Genomic DNA, 26158 nt, shown 5'->3' with positions numbered 1-26158 from the left:
TCCAACATTGCACGACCTTTGCATAAGCTGACGGAGAGCAAGCAAAAGTTTGAATGGTCCAAAGAATGCGAAGATGCATTTCTACGACTGAAGGAGGCTTTAACATCAAAGCTTATCCTCGCCTATCCTCAGCCTGAAAAACCCTTCATCCTGGACACTGATGCGAGCAACGAGAGCATCGGAGCTGTTTTATCCCAAGAAATTGACGGAAATGAACATGTCATCGCTTACTGGAGCAAATGCTTATCAAAGTCGGAGCGAAATTACTGCGTCACCAGAAAGGAGTTACTGGCCATAGTGAAAGCTGTAGAACACTTCCATCATTATCTCTACGGCCGAAAATTTCTGCTTCGGACAGATCATGCCTCATTAACTTGGCTTTTGAACTTCAAAAATCCGGAAGGTCAGATAGCCAGATGGATACAGCGGCTCCAGGAATATGACATGGAGATCAAGCATCGAAAAGGGTTATCTCACGGTAATACTGACGCTTTATCAAGGAGACTCTGTCCTGAGAACTGCCACTATTGTTCCCGAATCGAGAAACAGTATGGAACGACTAGCCCTACCGCCTATCAGGTGACAGTGACTCCAACATCATCAGAACCAGATCCATGGAGTGATGACCAAGTTCGAAAAGATCAACTTGAAGACCCCGACATAAAACCAATTTTAGAGTTCATGGAAAGTGACAGTCGACGCCCTAGCTGGCAGGACGTTTCCATCTTCAGTCCTGCAACAAAAAGATACTGGGCTTTATGGAACTCACTCCATTTACGGAACGGCGTGCTACACCGGAAATGGGAATCTGACGACGGCAAGACATCTAGGTGGCAGTTACTACTTCCCCGATCAAGGATTTCAGATGTTCTGAAAGAAATACATAGTAGTGCGACTGGAGGACATTTTGGTGTCTTGAAAACCCTCAATAAAGTTCGGGAGCGTTTCTTCTGGAGCAAGGCGAAGGATGACGTGGAGAAGTGGTGCCATTCTTGTGACGCCTGTGCTGCTCGTAAAGGACCGAAGAAGAGAAGCAGAGGGAAGCTACATCTGTACAACGTTGGAGCTCCTTTCGAACGAATTGGGATCTACATCCTGGGTCCTCTACCAAGAACTGCTGATGGGAACAAATACATTCTTGTTTCCATCGACTACTTCACCAAATGGCCGGAAGCATATCCCATTCCAGATCAAGAAGCTACCACCGTAGCAGAGACTCTAGTCCAACATTGGATCTCGAGATATGGAACACCTTTGCAGATTCATTCCGATCAAGGGAGGAATTTCATCTCTGCTGTGTTTAAGGGCCTATGTCAAATTTTCGGAATTGAGAAAACTAGGACAACACCACTACACCCACAATCGGACGGCATGGTGGAGAGATTTAACCGCACAATCCTGAATAATCTCTCGCTTATGGTATCCAGAAATCAACAGGATTGGGACAAGAAGCTACCTTTGTTCCTGCTGGCCTACCGCAGTGCTGTCCACGAGACTACCGGATATGCCCCATCTCAGATGCTCTTCGGACGAGAGCTTCGGCTACCTTGTGATCTCGTCTTCGGCCGTCCTCCGGATACGCCTTCATCGCCTGAGGAGTACATCCAGGATCTCCAGGCCCGGTTGGAAGACGTTCATAACTTCGCACGAGAGCGAATCAACATCGCGGCGGAGAAGATGAAGACCCGATACGACACAAGGTCTACTGGACATGAATTCAACGAAGGCGACAAGGTTTGGTTATGGAATCCCATCCGACGGAAAGGACTGTCACCCAAATTGCAGTCGCATTGGGATGGACCCTACAAAGTCCTTAACCGACTAAATGACGTCGTAGTGAGGATCCAAAAATCACCTAATGCAAAACCTAGGGTTGTACATTATGATCGGTTAGCCCCATACTATGGCCATAGTTCATGAGTATTACGTAAACAACCATGGTTGATAACATAAAAGTTTTAGATAATTTTTGCTTTTAATGTTTAGTATTATTTCTTGTTATTAATGTGTTTTCTGTATCTGTTAGTTATTAATTAATGTGTATATTTGTAAACTTGTGATAGAAGTTTGGCACCCTTTCTGGGGATTGTACTGCCCGGGACGTGCAGTCCTTAGGAAGGGGGCAATGTTACAAATCCTGTAAATAGTAATTATTGTAGTAACGTAACCTGTAAATAGTTTCCCGTAATGAATATACAACCCCTTAACATATGGCTCAAGTATACAACCCCCTATTCTTTTTTTTTCTTATTTCATTCACTGATTTTATCACTGGAAGTGTAGTTGTAGAACGTCGTAGCATTTTCTGGAATATTTGAGAGATTTCTTTTCGGTGTATTTAAGCCGTTAGCGATGGATAAACAGTTAGTTTCGATTGAGGATTTCGAACTGAGAGTGTGTATTTGCTCTGTTTATAGCGAGGCATTTCGCTGTGTTGTTTTCGTATTTGGAAGTAAATACGTGTGTAAACGTTGAGTTTACGGTGTTGTGTGATAATTGCTTAATTGCTGATGAATAATTTAGCAGTGGTTGAAGATCTTTCCTGTACATAGTGTAAATAAATTTCCTGTATTTTTATCAAGAACTGTGTCTTCATTTCAAGAAAGTGGAAGTCGCACCGAATCCGTTACAATACGATGAATTATTTTAAATTCCTAACTAAATATATGCGATCTCTTAATTTTTAATAACCTTTTGAAGTCGGGGCCTCCTATAAACTACTTCCTAACGTAACTGAGTAGGTTTAGTTTTAAAGACTAATTTCGCGTATAGTTAAATTAGTGTTTAATTCAGGATTCGGTGGGTTGTCAGTTACGTTATGTAGTTGTTTATAGGAGGCCCCGACTTCAAAAGGTTATTAAAAATTAAGAGATCGTATCTAATTAGTTAAGTATTTAAAATAATTCATCGTATAGTAATTTAAATCAGTGTTTATTTTATAATTCGGTGTTTAGTTGATTTTGGTACTGGAATTGTAAAATAAATTTCATTTCTTTGTTTGGGTAGGAAATAGAATGTAAGTGTAATTAGTTATTTTTTGCTTTTTAATTCCTGGGTATTTTTTGAAGGCTTTTTTTTTAATTTAAAAGTAATTTATTACGTAAGAAATTTGTTACAGTTTTGAGTTTTCTGAGTTGCTGCAGCTAGTTAAGTTTATATCATAAAAGAGCGCGTTCGCTAGTAAAAATATTTTTTTATAAAGAAGAAATTTTTACAATTGATTTTCAGCTTGAAAGGGATGACTAATTCAAAAATTGATCAAAACTGCTATTTATGAGAGTTAATAGCTCTTGTAAACTAAATAAATACGCTTTGATTCGCACTAACGTTAGTGTTTCAAATTAATAAACTTTCTACATTGAAAAAGATCGGCAAAATTATTCACTTTTGTCATTACCTAGTGCAGTTTTGCATCGAAAAGAAGTCAGTTGCCTCAATCTGGTGGAGAAATGATGCGTCAACGTTTTCATGGCAATGGCTATCTGCCGAGAGAGGTGCCACATAAATGATTGGATGCGGGCCCTTGAGTATAGCACTGGATTAGCACATTGTGAAAACCCAACGCACAGACAGGGCTACCCCCATGGGAGGTTACTGTGGCCTCCCGAAAATTTTCTCTTCGGCAAATTTCGTCTGACGATTCGGAAAAATTATCATCACTCGGCGAAATTTGTAGCTTCTTTCGACGGAATTTGGAGGTCCAAACAGGCCTGACGAGAGCCCATGTTAGCCTAGTCGCAAACTTGGGGCCCAAGTCTTGGCGGTCGCCCGGCGACACTTTTGCAAAAAAAAAAAAAAAAAATAGAATGAAAGAAAAAAAGAAAGTAAGCCAATTTTTTTCTTCCTTCCCCCTTTTCTTCTCTCCCCTTTTTCTTCTTTCCCCCTTTTCTTTCTTTTTTTTTGGGGGGGGGCGGCATAACCTTGGCTCTCTGCTGCCTTGGGTGCAAACAAACATTCATTCCACACCTGATTTTCTTTTTCTTTCTTTTTTTTGCATAGTTGAAAAAAGAACTAAAAAGTGTAAAAACAAGTGAAGACTCCTATCTCATTTTAACAATGATAAACTCTCTACATTCCCAGAAGATTACTTCCATAAAGAACCCAGCTGGGAATTTAAATCATCCACCTCCCATTAATCGCTTCTCAGCAAGTCAGAGCTCGCCATTTATGACTCAATAAAGGACCATTATCTCACCTTAATGGCGCGCCACACATATATAGTGTGTCCCTTATTTATGACTCACCTAGAGCGACTATATACGTCGGACTACAATTAGACGTTCCTGAATGACATTTACTGCTCTTGGATTATTGACAGTGAAGGGGAGTTTCGGTATTAACAAAATTAAATTCAGATAAAATGTATAGTACTTGCTAAGAGAAGCTTTGTCAAAAGTCATTTAAAGTCTTTAGAGTACAGCTTAGAAAAAAACCTTTATTTTTCAACAATAAATCGTTTTTTTTTTTTTTTGTCTCTATTTGGCAATCGTACTCTTTACTTAAACTTTTTGCTTTAAATTAATACGAATTTTCATATTTTTGTACAAGGATTACACTTACATTCTATTTCCTACCCAAACATAGAAATGAAATTTGTTTTACAGTTCCAGTAAAAAATCAACTAAACTAAACACCGAATTATAAAATAAACACTGATTTAAATTACCATACAATGAATTATTTTAAATACCTAACTAATTATATACGATCTCTTAATTTTTAATAACCTTTTGAAGTCGGGGCCTCCTATAAACAACTACATAACGTAACTGACAACCCACCGAATTCTGAATTAAACACTAATTTAACTATACGCGAAATTAGTCCTTAAAACTAAACCTACTCAGTTACGTTAGGTAGTAGTTTATAGGAGGCCCCGACTTTAAAAGGTTATTAAAAATTAAGAGATCGTATATAATTAGCTAGGTATTTAAAATAATTCATCGTATAGTAATTTAAATCAGTGTTTATTTTATAATTCGGTGTTTAGTTCATTTTTGTACTGGAATTGTAAAATAAATTTCATTTCTATGTTTGTGTAGGAAATAAAATGTAAGTGTATTCAGTTATTTTTTGCTTTTTAGTTCCTGGGTATTTTTTGAAGGAGTTTTTTTTTTTTTTTAATTTAAAAGTAATTTATTTTTTTAATAAATTGACTAAGTTTAATATTTTTAAAGAAATATTTTAATTGATGCTCTTTCATGGTTTACGCTTCTGCCAATGACATCACAAATGATGAAATGACATTCACTGTTGCCATTTTAGCAGAGTGTAATATTTAATTCACATCTTTACTCACATTTGTTGGTAACGGTATGGTTGATAGCAAGTGTAGAGAGCAATATTTAATTCGCTTCTTGTCTATCATTACGTGGAAACGCGGTAGACAGATGCGCCAAAGTACATCATTTGTGAAGTCATAAAGACCACGCCTTATTTTCGAAATTGGGCAATTAAAAAAATAATTAAATATTTAGCGTTAAAAAAAATTTCCCGCTCCATATTTTTTTTTTTTTTTTTTTTTTTTTGCTTGTTCTATCAATTTCAGCGACTAAAAGTAGTACTTTTGACAAACAACCCCATTGAGAGCAAAACTTTAAAGTTCGAGCACAAATATTAGGAAATGTGTCTTTTTTAAGAAGCATCCATGCATGACTAAGTGTTTTATTATACTTCAGAACATTTCTCCTGTTCCATCTCAAATAAAAAATTGAATAAAGAATTAAGAGCACTGAAAACACCTGCCTTTTTTTTTTTTTTTTCAAATCCTGAATTTTTCAGAAGTTTGCATTTTTAATTAACGATGCAGTCACCCTTGTTCTTAAAAACCTTTAGCCATATGGTGAGTAAACTTTAAATCATAGGTCGACAAAAATCAGTTGGTTTTGGATAAAAATATATCTGGAGATGGCATATTGGACATAGCCAAATTTTCAAATTTTTGGCTTATAGTAACCCCCCGAATAAAGGCAAATCTGCCAGTGCAATGCCAGGCGAGTTTATTCCAACGTTTGTAAACAGAAAAGGCGTAGTTCTGAAACATAGTTATGGAAAACCACATTGCTCAAAATGGAAAAAAAAGTAATGTATAACGGTGGTTGATTCACCTAACACACTTACCACACAACCAGACATTGTACCATCAGTTTTCCCTTAAATCTAATCGCTGAGTGACAAAATTTGAAAAAATGGCAGATATTTAAAATTCCATCTGTAGACATTTTTCTCCGAAACGATTTTTTTTTCCATTTTCGATCTGGAATTGAAATTGTGCGCATTTAATGGCAAAAAGTTGTTTATAACAAGGGTATTTGCATCATTGATTAAAAATTAAAAAATATATTTTAAAATGCACTCATATGAAAACATACGTTATGCTAAGGGTCCCCTAACAGTTGTAAACACCTAAACGAGGAATTTATTTTATTTCTTCATTTACAGGTTTTTAAAAAATATGCTTTTACTTCGACGAATATTCTACTTCATTCCTCATTAACGTGTCAGAAAAAAAACCCTCCTTACCTTTAAATCTGCTCTCCATGAATCATAATTCCTGAAACGTAGGGAAACATCAATCAAGATCAAGAAGTTCTCAGACAGCTCCGCTCCATTTTTAGAACACAAAACTATTTTCAAAGCATTACTTTAGTATTATTTTTATCATTTTATAACTGGCAGATATGCAAGCTTAAAGCGAATATCAATGTAGACCAGACTCTGCGGCAAAAAAAAAAAAAAAAAAAAAAAAAACTTTTAAGATAATTAGGCATCCTAATTCTATCGTTCTTAGTTCACCACAAAGTATGTTTTAAACAAGTTTCAAAGTTACAGGGAAAATTTTAGACCTTAGTTAAATGAATGACACAGTCTGGTACTCAAATCCCAGGAACAATTGCCAAAACGACATGGGAAACTTCAACATAGATAAACATAATAACTCAGATACACAAAATAAATGTATTTGAAATTGATGTACAACACAATTTTTGGTCATGATGACCATTGCCTGTCTAACTTTCGTAGAATGCCTATGTAAAGTATTCTACGAATAATAAGATGTTCGAGGTTGTGCAAGCTGTTATACAGGGTGATTATAATTAAAGTTCCATTTTCAAAACGCTGTAAAAATAAAACCACTGGTCAGAATGACGTCAAACTTCAACGGAATATTATCGAAGAAGGGGGGAACTTAATGGCAGAAGAAAGTAAATAGTTAAAAATTTTAGCAACAGATGGCGCTGTAAGCATCATAATTTAATAATGGTCAACTACAAATGACAAATAAATCATAAAATATTACCTAAGGTGTAAACTATACGTTAAAACACCGTACTACTTAGCGTGCACGAGGGTACATGTGTGATACTGTTAGTTAAGTAAACCCATTCAACACAGCAAGGTCATATCACATCGGATGGGAAAAATCGGTTTTTAATTGTCCTGAGGCCGAAAACCGCATAAAAAGCATCAGCAAAAATCAAATCGGTCTTTGATTTTCGTGAGACTAGCGCAAAAGATGTTCAGTATGATGTACCCCCGTTTTCTGTAACAAGTTGAAATCGAGAAACAGCATGTTCTACGAATGATTGAAGTGTTTCCGGGTCACGTTCAGAATGTGTTGCGCGATGCATGCCTTCAGCTCCGCAAAGTTTGCAATCGGAGCACTGATCACAAAAGCTTTCAGATAGCCCCATATCCAGAAGTCACACGGGTTAAGATCAGGTGATCGGGACGGCCAGGTCTTTCATTGAGACAGTCATAGTGAACTTCTCAGATGCGGAGTGAGGAAAAAAAACGTGTATTTGGCGTTTTAATAACAACTTCAATGAGTCTTACGCATGACAGGTGTTTTGATTTATATATTCTGACACTTGCAGAGTCATCTATTGCTAAAAATTCCAACTATTTATTTTTCTTCTGCCATATGTTTTCCCACTTCTTCGATAATATTCCGTTCAAATTTGAGGTCATTCTCACCAGTGGTTTTATTTTTACAGCGTTTTGAAAGTGGAACTTTAATTATAATCACCCTGTACATACCAGCTCTGCTTCATGGTTATTAACATTCTTTCCTCTTATTTAAATTTAATCATTCTTTCAACAAAATGTTTTCCTCCTTCGAGTAGGCAATATGGATCATTGATTCCCAACCACTGGTTCAGCAACCTAACATCAGTAAGACGAAATCTTTAGCCGGTACTCAGAGTTTCATCACTAGTTTAAAAATATTATACATACACACACACACACATATATATATATATATATATATATATATATATATATGTATACACACACACACACACACACACACTTATATATATATATATATATATATATATATATATATATATATATATATATATATATATATATATATGTGTGTGTGTGTGTGTGTGTGTCTGGTTACAGAAGTAGGTATCCACTATAATGTTAAAATCTGTTCACGTCCGTCTGTCTGTCTGTCTGAAGATCGATCTTCTCAAGAACCGCTGCGAATCGAGAGTCAAACGAGATACCGATCAATCCGAAATTTTCCAAAGAAAACAATAGGACCAATTTCGTAATTGTGCTACTTTAATTAGCGGAGATATTAATTAAAACGTTAATTAACATAACGTTATTCAGGAATTTTTATTTCTTTCCTGTTGCCATTTTGCATATGCGTGAGCAAGTAAAATTCTAATAATCGTTTCAAAAGAGATTTTTTTGGCTGCTGTCCAAGTCTTAAAACAACGTTTCCATCCTGAATTTCATTTTAAATTAGTTTAAAATTGATTGCCCTATTCGGACATAGCCTTTATTTTATCGTCTGTCCTTTTTTTATTTTTTACATTCAACGTTCTTAACTCTTTTCTTTCAGCATATGAAAGTTGTTTCTTTAGCAATGTTTATTGATTGTAGTGTAACTTTATCATTCACCGGCCTCATATTTTGGTACACTTAGGATGTGCGACTAATTATGTTTATTTTGTTGGACTTTTTCCCGTCACATGGGTGAGTTTTCGAATTGTAATAACTCTCTTTTTCCTTCCTGTTTCTATTTTTAAAATACAGTTTATATCGTTAAAAGAACATGTTAAATTAAGATTGTTTGGATTTCTTTGTGAAACAGAGTTGAACAAAAGATGTTGTTTTTAAGGATTTTAACTAAAGCTAAATTGGAATATGATGACTTGGTATTAAATTAATGCTTATTGGTAGTTATTTAGTCTTGGTGCTTTAGTTTCACGTAATCAACCAAAAAGTATGTGTCATTCTATGTAAAAAGCTGATTGTAATTGTACATAAATAGTTCAGATATAGTCTATCAGATGTAATTCATTTTAACGTGAGCACAGATTATTATAGTTGATAATGCATATATTTTCATCTTTTGTGCTAATTGAAAATACTCATAACTTGTATCATTGATAACTATGACTAACGTTAAAGAGATTTTTGACAAAAATATGCTCTACTGGTGTTTTGCAAACCTTGCATGACGCGTATTTATTTACTCCTTAGCGCTTTAGAAACTGATGTCAGAGTAATACAAAAACATCAATTGGACATATCTTTCATTTTTTAAGTAGTCCGTGCAACGCCGGGCACGCAGCTAGTATTTATATTAAAATTTGTTTGATATTATTTACGTTTATGCCATAAGTTAGGATCTAGGACGCATTTTTTTTTTCTTATTTCTTTTTTTTTGGGGGGGGGGGGGAGGGGGTTGAAGTTGACAACACTGGAGAGTTTACATTCGCTCCTTTTCACGACTCTAATTCTCCTTATTTTTCCTTTTTTGACACTTCATTGGTTTTTTTGATAATTCTTTAAAATATTTTGTGGGGTTTTTGTTATCAAAAGTTTATTTTCCTCATAGATGATAAATGATTACAAAATTCGATTGGCTTTACACTTATGTATTTTTTCGAGTAAATTGTAGTAAAAATAATGTTATTAACTTTCTCATCACTTATTTAATGCCTTGAAAATTTTGTTTCTGTAAAAATAACAATGTTTGTTGAAAATTCTACTAGATTTATAGAGGTTGAAAGAAACGCTGATTTAGTCTTGACCGCCAGCGTTTTAGTATAATACGAAACACTGTCCAAGCGCGTTTTGCTTAAACAGCATTGGTAAGCAGTAGTAAACAAGGAACTGGATGAATCAGCCTAGATTGGAGAAAATACATTCTAAGCTTATTTAAAATGATGTGGTGATGAATTTATTTGTGATGTTATCGGCAGAAGTTAAACAATGACAGCGCACCGAATGAAGTAATTTTTTAAAAATATTAAGCTTAATAAAATTATTTAAAAATGATCAGATCCTATGTTTTTAAGCATGCTCTTTCAGAAAAAAACACTTTTAAAATTTTGAAAATTACCCCATTATTGATTCCCGAAAACTCTTGATTCCGGAAAATGAGACCCCACCTTCGGATTCAGTGCCCTCGATATAAATCAGAGCCATGTTTTAATTGTTAATATAGAAAAGGAAGTTCAGACCGTCCCCTCGTAATTATTGATTCTCAAAAGCTATCAGGCTCCTTCGATGTGTCTCTAGACTAATAAAAACAAAGCTTGTTTCGCTTACCAAATGCTGCCAAGAGCAAAGATGCTGAAATTTTAAACTGTACGTTTCCTCTTTAAGCAAAACAAGCTACTAAACAAAACAAATGAAAATTAATCCTCATATAAACAATAGCCGATGATCGAGTAACCCGTATGTTTCAACCAAGGCTTCACTTGATACGCGTCTTATCAGGCTCAGTCATTTCAATAAAAGTTGTAGTATAAAACCAATCAATCAAACAAAAAACCTGGTCAGACTCCAGTGACATCTGGTGGATTTTGCAGCAACTTTTAACTATATAAACAACAGATAAGATTATTCTTAAAGAATAGTTATTCAAAATTGAGTTCAAAAGTATTTGAGTTAATTTAAAAGCGGTTTTTTTCTTCCTGAGGAAAAGTGTTTGAAAAGATATTTTAGGCAAAAAGTGAAAAAATATGGAACTTTGTTTTCAAGAAAAATTAAGTTTGGAAACAAAATCAGATGAATATAAGCTGAGGAAGACAAATCAATGTAAATTCCGTGTATGAAAAAATGTTGTGATTAATTATTCCAACTTTTCGCAATAAGCATTTTCGAAATTATTTGAGTAATGTAACTACAAACCTTCAATAAATATAAATAGGAGTGAGCATTTATTGCAATTTATACATTGAATAACAATTTGAAACGAGCTTAAAAAGAAGTTTTCTGTTCGAAAACGTATGTTAATAAATGTTTTGGAAATACTGTTATTTTTTCTTTTGGGGGGGGGGGGAGGAGCGGGTGGTAATTTCTGCTTCCAATTAATAAAAAACAAACATTGGAAATTTGGCTCTGAATGAAATAATGCGTAATATTATATAATTAAACATTACATCTTATGGACGAAACCATACTGTCGATTAAACGTATGAACAATGCTTAATAATTTGTATCAAGAAAAAGTATTTTTCTGGTTTTATTATGCAAAAATTAATTACATATGCTTCATCAAGCACAACTGATAAATATATTTATCAGTTAAAACAGAAAACAAATGAAAGTAGCGATTATTACTCATAATTATTACTAACCCAGGCAACGCCGGATATTTTTGTTGGTTTATGGAAACATTCAAAGAGCGTTCAGTATTTTTTTTCTTATACTTTAAAGTTTAATTCAAAATTAGTTATTTTTTAAAAACATATTCTGAAAATGGTGAATAGCTCAATTTGATATCTTTAGTTTTTTTACAATAAGAACTATTAAAATGCGCAAAAAATGCATAGAGATACAATTTTTCTAAAGAAAAGTAAGTGGAAAACATATCAAATAAAAATTTTGCCATAAAACTGATCGTTAGTATCGATCATTATAAATTACAATTCATATCACAAAGGAGTACGTTGTATGTTAAAAAACAAGAAATTTAAATCATTTAAAAGTACATTGAAACAATATTGAATTCACCCGGAAAAACATGCCAATAAAAATTTCAAAAAAGGAAAACATGGCAGCTTTTCATTCAAAGATTTTTATAAACCTACACATTCCAGCCTTTAAAAAAATAATAATAAAAATTCCTTTTTTTTTTCTTGAACAAAACTTTTGCTTGTTGAAAAAATAAATAAATAAAAATAATAATAACAGTTAAAAAAATAAAAACAAGCCTGTTAAAAAGGTAAACGGTATTCCAATGTTTACGCATTGTGAGGAAATTTAAAGGGGAGAAACTTCTCCGCATAAATACATTATTGCACAAAAAAACGTAAAAAGTTCCACAAATTTTTAAATTATTTGGTAAAGATCAAATTTAAAAAAAAAGCCATTAAGTAGCATAAAAAATTACATTAAAATGAAAAAAAAATAAAAAAATGGAAAATTAAATTAAGCTATTTCGTAATCCGCCAAATCAAAACTAAACAGTATTAGGAAGCAACCATGTTACTGTTTTCAGCCAAGGATCAATTAAAGTGTAAAATAATTCGCCAGATAAATGTATTAATTAATTAAAAAACAATAAAAGTTCCATCAAAGTATCAAAAGAACAAACATTGGCGACAGCAATTTTAGCAATAGAAAAAGTTTTCGCCAATTTCACATGTTCTGCGACTCGATAATTCCCCCATAATTTTAATGTGAATATTAAATGGCAAGAAATTTATTGCTGTCAAATTTTGTGACGCCAAAGAATTACATATATGTGCGTCACGATGCATTTCAACTCTTGGAGATTATTTTTCATTTTGTTTGTTGTACCCGTATTTGGTTTTTTGATAATGATGCTTTTATAAAATAAAATGAAGCTTTTATTGTTGTCAAATATAGTTTGTTCAGCGGATTCTTTTTAATATTTTATTGAAACTTTTAGTGTCGTTTCGTGGGTGGTTTCATTTACTGAGAGGATTATTGAAACTTTTGATAAATATATCTTTACTAATAATAAAGCTGAAAGTCTCTCTGTCCGGAGGATGTCTGGATGTCTGTAGGATATCTGTAGGATGTCTGTAGGATGTCTGTGACGCGCATAGCGCCTAGACCGTTCGGCCGATTTTCATGAAATTTGGCACAAAGTTAGTATGTAGCATGGGGGTGTGCACCTCGAAGCGATTTTTCGAAAATTCGATTTTGTTCTTTTTCTATTCCAATTTTAAGAACAAAACTATCATAAGATGGACGAATAAATTACGAAATTATCATAACGTGGAACCGTAACATGGGCACAAGCCAATTGGCGAGATACGAAATTACGATAACGTGGAACCGTAACGTGGGCACAAGCCAATTGGCGAGAAAATTCACTACACATCATTTGTAAATATACAGGCGAACCAAAAGACCTTTTAATTTGCTATTACGGGCGAAGCCGTGCGGGTACCACTAGTAGGTAATAAAATTATATGTAATAAAACTTCAAATGCTTTCGATTATCGAATTTATTTATTTTTCGAAGTAGTATGTTATTTTGTTTTTTTTTCGCGGACTTTTAATCAAAATAAAGTAAAATAATTCGCCAAAAAAAAAAAAAAAAAAAAAAAACGAGATGTTAAAATAATATGAGAAATCTCGTTAAAATATTTCGCTAAATCAATTTCAATTCTCCATTATTATGTGACGTAATCAGCAGAATAAATTAACCTTGTCATAAGTAAAAATTGAAAGTGTAAATTTTGTAAAATTAGAAAAAGAAGCAAACATACGACAATGTAAGCCTTATTTTTTAATTTTCGCCGACGATGATGTAAGTGCAATTTTCAATTTTCGCCAAATAAAGGTAAAGGGAAAATTCATCAAGCTGAGCGACGTACCTGTAACTAAATAATATCAGAAGAGCAAATATGTATTACCGTCTTATCGATATTGTGAAAATAAAACAATTATTGTCGAAATCTTGACGATTGTGCCATTAAATATTATCTTTAAATATGCAGTAAAATACTATATAATTTATAAACAACAAGGTTTCCTTCTCAGACATTTTTTTTTTTTTTTAAATTTCGAAGGAAGAGTAATGTTCGGACCCTTCTCGATATCAACTTATACTAAATGTCTCAAAAAATTTATACGTAATCCCTGGAGCCGACTTACAAAAAGTGAGATTAAGGCTCAAAATGCTTTGGAGTTCCCTGTGCTTCAGGGATGCATTTTACCAGAAGTGAACGCCAATGAGAAATAGTTGAATACTGAGTTGGGACTAGCTTTACCTGAAAAGGGAATTTATTTTCCTTGAAAAACGGACCAGGTACGCCGTTCCGGCATCAATTCACCTGTACTACACATCGGTTAACCATATCAATAAAATTTTATGTTAAAGATTGAAAAAACATCACTTTTTACAGCAGAAATAATACGTTAACTAATGTAAACAAATGACTTCCCCCGGTTATACTACAGCGCCATCTTACGGGCAAGTCGGCGCCTTTGATCTTTTGAGAAATGACTGAGCCTGATAAGACACGCATCAAGTGAAGCCTTGGTTTCAACAATGAAACTCGCGCCGCGGCATGATAATTTGATATTCGCAACTCCAACGAACTATAGGGGGCACTGAAGTCACTGTCTAATGGCGGAATTGAAAACTAAAACAAACGCACATGGTAACGAAGAAAATGCTAAAAGTGTTGTGATTTTTGTTCGTACGTATGATTGTTTCGCTTTATTCTTTTTAAATTAATTTTCAAAGTCTTGTTGATATTCTGACCCACGTAGAAAGAAATGAGAATTCAAGAAGCATTACTAAACGTCAAACATTAATGCAAAGTACGTAGTTCGTAGTTCTAAGCAGCCATTTTCACGATGTTGAATTCGATATTTATCAATGCTTGATAAAACTAAATAATAATTGTGGCCTGACAAAAATAACAATTAATGTTAGAAAATTTAATATGACATTACAAATTATTACCAAAAGAAGATGATACTTCTTTGCTTTGCTTTGGCTAGCGCTTGTTTTCCATTTGTAGCTGAGTTATTTCTCTTGAATTCCCGAATCGGTTAATTAAAAAATTTTCTGTTTCGATTTTTCTAATTTCTGAGTTACGATTTAATTGTGTCATGTTATGCAAATCATCAACAAAATTCTCACGGATATATGGTGGTAGTTTTCTTTTCAGTTGATTGACAATTATTTCTTTTTACTTATCGAATTCTGTAATCTTACTACCATTTTATTCCACTCATGATAAAATTTGAAAATGGTTTAACTAAAAACGCGAAATCTCGCCAAGGCTACTTTGCTCGCACAATGCCAAAATTATAACCCTAAACAAATTTGGCGATACCTTTCAGCTGAGAATAAAAGGAATAAAGTAAATTCTTTCTCGGTTATTCATTTTGTTCTAAGATAATATATTCAAGAAAATATTTTGCATACTGTCCATTCCAACTAAATGCTGCTGTAAAAATATGGTAAGTTTAATTAATTTAAGATTAAAAAAACTCCCATATTCTTGCAAATTCATACAAAACAATAAAATTTTTTACCTTGTATAACGTTATCCAAGTTTGTTAATCCAGAATTTTCGCTTTCACCTATTATTAAGGAAATAATGAAAACTAACATTATTTTGAGGAGCTCGAGAATACTACTAAGGGACGAATTAATTTCTGTAGCTGAAAGCAAACTAAGACACATCGATTGCGTTAATAAATACTCAGAACAAACTGCCTGTGTTTACGTCAACAGACACACATGGAACGCAACGTGGCAAAGTTTTAGTTGCATTCGCAGTTTTATAAATCACCGCAAGGTAGCGTATTCGAGCGCTGGAGTTCCGAATATGTTTTGGTAATATTTGACATGCAGGAAAATGCTTTATTGTGACAAGGCTGAACTCGATCCGGTAACTTAACTGTTTTACTAGCAAGATTGCGTCATTTCAGGGGAATGAAGAAACGAAAAAATGGTCAACAATAACCAATACCTACTGGAGTTTAGGATTTTTCCACTGGAGTTAGGGTCAATAATAAACATTAGCATCGCGTTGTTCCTCGTAAGTCACAAAACAACATGCAGCAGTACTGATTTACACCCTTCTGCAACTTAAAAGAACATCGAACCACCCTTTTTTTCATTTGTGACAAAAATATGTCTTATTGGTGCAGTTAAAATCAGCACTTCAGTTCCACTGCAACTCAGAGATGCCATGTTCAGAAAAAAGCTATAACGGAAGTCAATCTCCACATGGCACTCCCTGGGCAAAGCTGTCGACTAGTAAATCGGCTGCGGCTAGCTGGCTTCCATTTTGTGTGAATGTGTGTGCGGAATTTTCATACATAAGTTTTCATGAAAAAGCTTTTCAGGTGATCAAGACAATTCCGATATTTCAAAGCGGTTGTAAATGTTTCTAGAGTTTAACATTTATCCATAAATTTAGGAGTAATAACATTTTTTCGTAGAATCTGTAATATTTATATGCTTCTACTTATAAATGGTATTCAACATTAGCAGTTGCATGTAGCTGCCCCACGTTACTTAGTGCATCGTAATAATGCCCATTTGAGTGTAGCGTAATTTTTCATTATCTATTGAAAAATTAAAAGTGAATTAAATCTCCGCTTTAATTTGAATATTCAAAAGGGAAACATGGATCATTTCCCAGGGAAAATATCTAGCTTTGCAGCTGAAGAGTAAAAGATAATAATGCAATATTAACGTGCACAAATTTGCACATTGCAGACTTGTATTTCGGGGTTACAAGGAACACCTTTTTTAATACAAAAATGTGAGCTTATGGATTAAAAGACATCCGACAAAAGCAGAAAACCATTTTTTCGCATATTTTAAATTGCTGGATGTGCAAAAGAAGAGTATTTATCTAAGACTACAAGATTACTTTTTTCGCATTGAAAAAAGGAGTTTTTTGTGACCTCGAAACACGTGTCTACAGTTTTTTGCAAGTCTGCACATTCTCGTTGCAATAATTTCTTTGACGGACCATGGTTCTTTAGCAAGTGACATGAATGCGAATTGTAATATAAAGTGATAATAAAAGAATCCTTACCAGTTTACAGCGTTGAAGCTCGTAGGTAAGGCATGATATTTCCAATTTTGAAATTCTCTCTGTAAGTCTAAAGCTCAGAACCTTAGAATAAGTAGCGATACATCCGCCATCTTGGGGCTAAACGATGCTTCCTCCCTTTATCTGCTATGGTGAAGTAGTGTATTTTGCTTCTTGATTGTTGCCTTATATTAGCTCCATGTTAATTCACAATCAAGAAGCACCATCATAATCAGAAAGCAAAACACGCTACCTCATTATAGTAGGCACAGGAAGAACAGAGCATTTAGCCCCAAGATGGCGGACGTGCCGCTACTTAACTGCGATTCAGGGCTTTATGTAAGAAAACCGAAGAAGACATTGAAGAAATCCAGCACAAACTGATCAGAATTATCCGGAAGAACAAGCATCGTGTCCCCCATTCCAGTTTTTTAATTACCATAAGAATTTTATGTAAATGTTTCCTTGTGTTGGATTTACAAGCTTTGATACTCATTCTAAAACTGGAAGGATAGAGAAAATTCTTCTAACTTACGTCGACGAATTTATATTTATTACCTTCTTTAATTTTATGAAATTAATTAAGATCTAAGATGCCAAGCTTTTTCTTCTTTAGTTTAATAATATTTTCTCTTAGAATTCGGTACATAGTTTACAACACAAGCATTTTTCGAAAAGAAGTATAAGTTTCAACTCTGACATATACACTTAATTAAATGAACTGTGAATTTATGTTGTTTTTTTCTCTCTGCGTGTTTGACAAACACAATAATCGTTGACACAGAAAAATATTGTATTGTTTATCTTATTCCCGTTTTGTAGCAATGGTCACATTGGGAGCGCGGCACTTTTTATTAACGTAGTGTTGATCAGGGAGAGAGAAATGAATGAAATATTTCTCTCCGGTTTCAATTTAAGTGAATTTAATTAGTTTCGAATCAATGTCTTTTTATATTTCGTAATTTATGTGTGTTTGAAAATATTTATATCGAATGAGATGAAGTTTTAGTTAGTTCCAGAAGAATAAGTATGGAAAAATAACGTGTTATGCATTCACCGAAATTAAATCAGAACACAAAAAAAATGAGTTGGCATCAAAGATTGTTTGTTTAATTAAACAGACGCAATATAATTTCTGTTTTGGCGTTTAAATGGAAGATTGACGTTTTAAAGATGTTATAACCTAAATTTTATGTAATAGGAAATAATATTAGCAGCTCATCAATTCATAAAATAAATATGGCACGATCAGTTTTCAGTGTATCCATTTTCGTAATGAACATACTAAAAAAAAAGATCAATTGTTTACAATGCCGTGGACAGGTAAAGGGCAGAAACGTTAATTTTTTTTTTATTATTATCATTTACTGCGCGTTAGCTTCATTGTACAAGCTTGCTTATTTCGTTCACGCTGAAATAAAAAAAAAAAAAAAAAACTTGAATTCCAATATTTATCTCTTATTAGTATTGAATCAGAAACACGTTTTTTTTTTTTTTTTCCCCCAAATATCTCTAAAATTAATTTTTGCAGATACTGCCGTTTAACCTGCCCACGGCAGTACTGTACCAAAAATCACTCTGTCACAGAACATCATTTTCGGAACTACATTTCAGATGTATCCGACTTGAAAAGAAAAAAATGCTATGTAAACAGAATTGTATGAATAGGTAAACGTGTAAAATTTGATGTTCAATGATGCATAACAAGAATTTCAGCACATTCAAACTGTGAATGCAATAGACGATTAAAAGCGGTATAATTATTAGGGTGGTTCGAAAAAAATTGAGTTACATAAGATCTTTAGTTCGCTAATATGCCTTAGATTGGACAGGAGATTTCAGCCCTATTTAATAAAAATGCGTAAACGAAAGATCTTATGTAAAAGCTATAAAATACTTTTTGGGTTCACACTACGCTATATACTGACAATTTATGACTGTTGCGCTATGAAAAAATACAAAAAATAATAATAATAATAATAATAATAATAATTTTATTAAAATCTGAAAATTTCCATTTTTAACATTTTTACCCGACTGCGCGTACGTAATAACTACACCCCTGAAATAGTTTTATAATCGATACACACATAAGACAAATCATAAATTCAAAAGCAGAATAGAAGGATCAACAGTCGGGGCCAATCTAATTTTACAGGGTTCCTTGATTGGTCAAAAAGGTTGAATTTATGATTTGTCTTATGTGTGTATCGATTATAAAACTATTTCAATTGTGTAGTTATTCAGTAATACTTAATAACATTCTAAACTACTGGGCTTATATTTTTTTCTTTTTAGTTTTTTTTTTTTTTTTGGTTTTCACGCAGTCGGATTTTTGGTTTTTATTTAATAATTCTTTTTTATTTCAAACTTTAGATGTCAACTTAGAATTATTTTTAAATTTTTCACCCCAATTGAAGATACTGAACTATAACTTTTGAGAGGTAACTCGGTTCCGAAATTAAAAATCATTTTTTTTTTTTTTTTTGTAAACCACCCTATGCAAGTTGGTACAAGTTAGTTTGAAACCCAAGAAAGGAGTGTTCTATCATTTTTTTTTTTTTTTTGTAATTTATTTCCATTAAAGTTCTTTTTGTCTTCGGGTGGGGAATTATGAGCTCTTTACTTAAATTCCATTTTTTGTCAGAGGGAGGTAGGGATTTTCACTTTGTTCGAGACGAGACTCGTAACGCGTTTTTTAATCTGATTCTTTCTAATAGCCGATTTAAATCTTTGCGAATCAAATAAAATTGCGAAGCAGTTTTGGGGGTTGGTGGCGTTAACGAGCAGGACGCACAGCCCCCTAACATACTAAATTTTAAGTGTAATTTAAATCGCGTGAAAACGTTTTTATTCATTCGACTGGTAAAGATTTCATTTCAGAAGGAGAGAAAGTTTAGTTGTTCAAATATCTACATGTTACTAATTTGCATTTGTAAACAAATAAAATACTCATAATTGATTTTAATGAATATAATCAAGGTTTTTACTTGGATTTTCAATTTTCTCTCTTGATTCTTCTGAAGTAGAGAGCATTTAAATGTATGAAAAATTTACGGCTTTTAGGCCGTGAAGTTCATTTTAGTAGAAAGGCAGTCAACTTATTTTTTTTTTAATTTGTAATTTGTCATCAGTGTTTCATTGTAAAATTAGTGGATAAAAAAACTAAAATGATTAGTCTCAAATTTAAAATTAGATCAGGGAAAAAATTGATAATAAATAACAGAAGAAAAAAAAAACCTCCCCGGCGGGGAATCGAACCCCGGTCTCCCGCGTGACAGGCGGGGATACTGACCACTATACTACCGAGAATAAGGATCGTGCCGAAACCCGGGATCGAACCAGGGACCTTTAGATCTTCAGTCTAACGCTCTCCCAACTGAGCTATTTCGGCACATCCACAGCGCTTGGTTTTATGAAGAGTTCCAGATAAGAAAAGGGTAAACGTATTGTTATCTCAAATCGGAGTGCTCGCATGAAATGCTTGGATGGGAGGGGGAGGGAGAAGCGAAAATGGCGGGAGAGACAACTCGATGAACAGAGATGAAAAACCTATTCACTGCCGCACACAGTGTTGGATTTAAACAATAAGCTAGACGATCTACATATTTATATTTAGGGTCCTCGCTGATTTAGGGGCCACTCGTAAAAAATGAAAAGTACTTGAAAAAAAATTAATTTAATTTACAAGGGCTTGAAAACTTGAAAATTTATAAAAATATATCTATAAACTTAAAATTTTCAATGTGCCAAATTCAGCTCTATTTGCTACATCCTGCATCAAAATTGTATAAAATATTTGAAAAAAAAAAAAAAAAAAAAAAAAAAGATTTTTAAATCTAAAGAAAAGACTCTCTATAAGCTTGGTTTGCACTAAAAAGTATGAAATAAAATAAGAACATGATTTGCTGATTAACGTAGGCAGCTCTATACCGCCTACTTCTTTTTTTCTCAATTTTTAATTTAAGTTTTATTGACTGCTATAGAATTGTCCTGATATAAAGATATTAAGATCAACTCCTTTTTTACTTTCTTCTATATCTAATATATAGAAGAAAGTATTGGATTCGTGCAAATTTTCGAATTTCGAATTTTGACGGATTCGTACGTTTTGAGGTGCGCTGAGTCCATTTCGACCAGTTTTGGAAAATGTCTGTCTGTGTGTGTGTGTGTGTGTGTGTGTGTATGTATGTGTGTCACGTCTGTGTGTGACCAGTTTTTTGTGGCCGCTCTACAACAAAAACTACCGCATGAAATCGAACGAAATTTTGTACACATATGTGCCCCTATGTGAACTTGTGCCCATTAGTTTTTGGCGCGAATTCCTCCAAGGGGGGTGGAGCAATGGGACGTTTTTCGAGTTACGCGTGCTTGCTATTCCTCAGGAAGTAACTGGCGGAATCAAACAAAATTTGGTCCATATGTTGGTATTAACAGGAACAGGTGCTGATTCAATTTTGGTGTCAATAACTCAAACGGGGGTTGAGCTATAGAACGTTTTTTGTCGTCAATTGTGACTGCTGTATCTCAAGAAATAATGAACGGAATGAAAGAAAAATTTATCGGCAAGTAGCCCTTAGTGGGTATAAGAACTGATTTTATTTTTGTGTCAACAGCTAAAAAGGGGGTAGCGCAATCACCCGTTCTTTTTTTCCATTTCGAGTGCCCTATCTCAAGAAGTAATGCTACGTTCTGGTTGAAATCTATCTAATACATATAATAAAATAAGATGTTTGTGTGTGTGTGGTGTGGCACGCATCCCGGGAAAACGGTAAGGCCTAGAAAGATGAAATTTGGTATACAGGTGTAGTTTTTGCTGAAGTTGTGCACCTCGGGCTTCGATTTTTGATATTTTAATTAGAAAAATAGTTATTTAATGTTTTATGTGATTTTTTAGCACTTTTTAGTACTTTTAACCTCACAGACCCCGAACCAATCGCGCTAGACAAATATTTTTTGGTACTATAGTGTCGAAAATTTAATTGTGAATATGATGAACAAAAAAATTTTGAAGATAGAGCAATTTTTGTATTTTTTATGAATTTTTGAAAAAACCTTTAATTTGCATTGTTTTTCTGGGTTTTATTTTTTTCTAATATCATCCTGCGAGAAGTATCAAAGCCTCATTTCTGAAATTTAAGTTGGTAATAGTAAAAACATTTCGCCCTCTTTAGAAGAAAAAAGTTTTTAAAAATATGCAATAGTTTTTTTTTTTTTTTTTTTACAATTTTTTTATGCTGAACACATCATGTCCTTTCACGCATCAGTCGAAAAAAGCGTTCTTCAATCTTTTATGCTTGTGACGTCACTACTTGGGTTTCGATTCGATATTTACGATGGAATCTTAATCGCAAGCAATGTTGATTTTTTTTTTTTTTTTTCATTTTCTGACGTGATGACCACGTGTTTTTTTCGGCAGCGCCTGCTTTTTTCTTTCCTTTTTTTTTTGTTTTATTTAGGGATTGCATTTATTTCTTTTTCCATTCCCCCCCCCCCCCCCAAGCTGGACCTTTCGCTGTATCTATATTACGTTACATTTCATAGTTGTGCGCATTAATTCAATAAAAACAGCGAGATTTTTTTTATCTTTGTCAAACGTTACTTTTTGCACACTACGGGGAATTTGAGCTTTTTTTTTTTTTTTTTTTTGCTCTACTTAAATAAAAAAAAAGCGATTTTTTGAGTGTTCTTTGTTTTTATTAGGAAATGGGTGAGGAGGTCAAAATAAATAGAGATGGATAAGAAAATGTAGAGATAGATTGTAAAGGTAGATAGCCGCCGAAGGCGGCAATCTTGGCGTAAAAATGTGAATGGCACAAAAAAAGATAGAGATGGATTGATTAATACTGCTGCCAAATTTATTTAAACAACCGCCGAAGGCGGCAAACTTGAAGTAAAGAGGTAAATGACAAGTTAGCCAAACAGCCGCCGTAGGTGGCTGCTTGCACATTGGATGTCAATGCCCCCCTCCCTCCCCCACATACACCATGACTTTGAAAAAACAATGCTTTCACATAAAAGTGGAAGTGCTTTTTGTTTTTTTTTCGACAAAATATGCATGAAGAGTACGTCGTTTGTGTCTCCCCTCCCCCTCCTTTAAAAATATTCCAAACGACGACACTGGAGACAGATCTAGAAAATATTTTATTCAAATTATTAATGATATAGATATAGATTGATTGACACCGCCACGAAATTTATTTAAGCAGCCGCCGAAGGCGGCAACATTGACGTAAAAAAACAAATGATAATACTGATTTATAGAGAAAAACATTGATTAATGTCGTTGCTAAATTGTTTAAACAGCCGTCGAAGGCGGCACCCCTGGCGTAAAAAGGCGAATGGCGTAAAAAGGCGGACCAGCTGGTCGCCGCAGGCGGCTAGTTTGGAATATATGTGAATCCATATGTAAACAGGCTTTGGTTCTATTTTGACGCCGATCGCTCCAAGAAGTGTTGATTTTTTTTTTTTTTTTCTTTTGCGAATAAAAGTATTATTATTAATGCAACAATAAGAAAGATAAATCGTAATAGATGTCGTCTGCGTATTTCTCGTGATTTTAATTGTATGGAAATGATAGGAAATATTATCTCAATGATTTAAAATTTTTAACTGTTGCCATCTTATGTTTGTTAACAAATAAAATATTTGTAATTAATTCAAGCAAGGCTTTTAAAATAACTTTCAATTTTCGCTCTTTGCTTTGCTTTTGCAATAATTCAGACATTGGGATGGTCGTCAAGTTTTTGCATGTGTAATTTTGTTTTTGTTAGGAAATTGCTTCCTCGTCAAGCATGGGGAGGGATCAGAAAAAGGAAAAATATAGAAGAAAGTTTCGTGATGGCCCAACATACTAGTTTTTAGTGTTTCAAGCGGTATGCATATCGAGTATTTAATTCTAATCTCTAACTGCAGAAAGAGATGAGAAATCAAGCAAATCACATAACAAGTTGTTCTCAAGCAGCCATTTCAACGATGTTGAATTCGATATTCATCAGTTTTTGATGAAACTACACTTTTACTGTATCTATAAGACTGGCAAGAACGACATTTAATACTAGATAATTTAGTTCTATGAAAATATAATTGATTATCAAAAGAGGAAAATGATATTTCTTTGTTTTGTTTGGATAGCGCTAAGTGTTTAACATTTGTTGCTGAGTTGTTTTTCAAATTGTCGAATCGGTTAATTTTCATTCTCGCTGTTTCATATGTTTCTAATTTCTCAAGTAAATGATTGAATTTAAATCAGGGAAAATCAATTTTAAATTGAAAGTTTATCATCTGCCGCGAGCTCAGTTTTAATTAGCGTGAATAAAACCAATGGGAAGAAATATCTGTTGCCATTTTTTTTCTAGACTATGAAAAAATAAAACTCTTGCTTTGGTTTGGAGACTTTTCCTGTAATCGGGGATTCTTAAATTTTTCTTTTTGGTTACTTTTCCGCGATCTGTCGGGAAATTTTAGATTTTTTTTTTTTTAATCAAGCCTGTTTGTTGAATACGTGTCATTCGAGGTAGACCCTGCAAAGCCGGTCGATGCACCTAGTAGAAAATAAGTTTAAAAAAACATTTTTCATGATGAAATGTTTAAAAAATGGTATTACATTTAGTAAAATCATCAGTTGAAATCGTTAAGCAAACCCTCAATTGTTGCGCAAAATCTTTAGTTGCTTTTCACGCCAGATGGATGTTTGAAAACTCACCCCGACTAATTCAAGAGAAAAATCTCATTTTTTCTAGGAAAATATTTCCAATTCCTCACATATTATTCTATTTAATCTTCGAGAATTTATGCAAATCTTCAAAATAATTTAAATCTCTTAGAAGCATTCGGAAATTCCACTAAGAGTATTATTTGTGTAGCAGTAGTTTAAATCGATGCCAAAGGAATATCTTAAAGATTTGAGCAACCAAACAGCGAGAATTTAGGAAACGAAGAAAGGTGGCATTATAAAGGATGTTTGCAATATTTTTTTTTTACAGATGTTCATATTATTAAAAATAACTTCTTTAATTCAATTTGTGTATGTCACTCGCCGTCGACAATAGTGTCATGAAATGCGGCACGGAATTGCATGAAAATTAGATTTGGTTCTTTCTATTCCAATTTTAAGAACATTTTACCGAGTAAATTATCATAACGTAGACTGCCATAACATTGGCGAGCAAATGAACATAGTAAATTGACGAGAAATTCATTATCCGTTACTTGTAAAGTACAGGCGAACCAAATAACTTTTTAATTTTCTATTACGGGCAAAGCCGTGCGGGTACTGTGCTAGTAAATTATGAAACGCACATTTTTCTAACAATATAACTAAATTTCAACTTTTCATTCAAGCAACATTAAAGTGTAAAAAATCTCGTGTGGACACCACACTACTTCCTTTTACATCTATTAAAAATTAAATAATCCATGTTTTTGTATAACTCAAAAAAAAAAAAAAAGTTGTGTGCACTCATGTACGTGCGTTAGAAGCAATACTGCCGTGGGAAGGTAAAGAGCAGTATCTGCAAATTTTTCATTTTTTCCGCATTGTTGTCAAAAAATTTCATTGCAATATGCATACTTTTCAAAATGGGATGAAAGGAAAGTTTTTGGTTTTAAACATTTATGTTTTACATCATTTAATTTCGAGAACAATAAAAATGTTTTTTCAACGTTCAATATTCACCATGTTCTGATTTATTCAGTTTACGTACTTCGGTTTAGGTCTTTAAAAAAAACTCGCTATGTTGCACCAATGTTGAGATTCCGTAGCGTCGTTCGACAATAAATGAAACTAATCATAAACTTATCAGAAATAAACCTTACTAATTTGCGTTAAACAAAAATGAACCCATACACCTATGTCTTTTAAAGTTTCATATTTCTGCTGTGAAGAACATTATGTTCAAAACCTTCTACTCAGCTATTGCTCTTCATCATTCTTGAACACTTAATATACACCTTCCAAGCGGCGGCCATTTTTTTCTAGAATTTCTGATTCGTGTCACCACCGAAATACCAGGTGAACCCATAAAGAGTCAGTCTTTTCTCAAACGAATTTTACCCCCCTCGTAATCTGCAGTGGGTGGGGAGTTCCTTCTGCTTCATTAGGGACGCGTGACACTGAGCGACAGCCTACCTGCTCA

At 33.6% G+C, this 26158-nt stretch overlaps 2 non-coding genes across 2 annotated transcripts; both read right to left on the bottom strand.

Moving 5' to 3' along the window:
- Nucleotides 1-20261: 20261 nt before the first annotated feature.
- On the bottom strand, nt 20262-20333 carry Trnad-guc (transfer RNA aspartic acid (anticodon GUC)). The gene has a single exon. It is a non-coding gene; the product is annotated as a tRNA-Asp (tRNA).
- A 9-nt stretch (nt 20334-20342) lies between these two features.
- On the bottom strand, nt 20343-20415 carry Trnaf-gaa (transfer RNA phenylalanine (anticodon GAA)). The gene has a single exon. It is a non-coding gene; the product is annotated as a tRNA-Phe (tRNA).
- Nucleotides 20416-26158: the final 5743 nt, after the last annotated feature.

Source organism: Uloborus diversus, chromosome 2, assembly GCF_026930045.1.
Source record: "Uloborus diversus isolate 005 chromosome 2, Udiv.v.3.1, whole genome shotgun sequence".
NCBI lineage: Eukaryota > Metazoa > Arthropoda > Arachnida > Araneae > Uloboridae > Uloborus > Uloborus diversus.
Note: the sequence above shows the minus strand (reverse complement) of the source record. Positions and strands in the feature narration are given on the sequence as shown.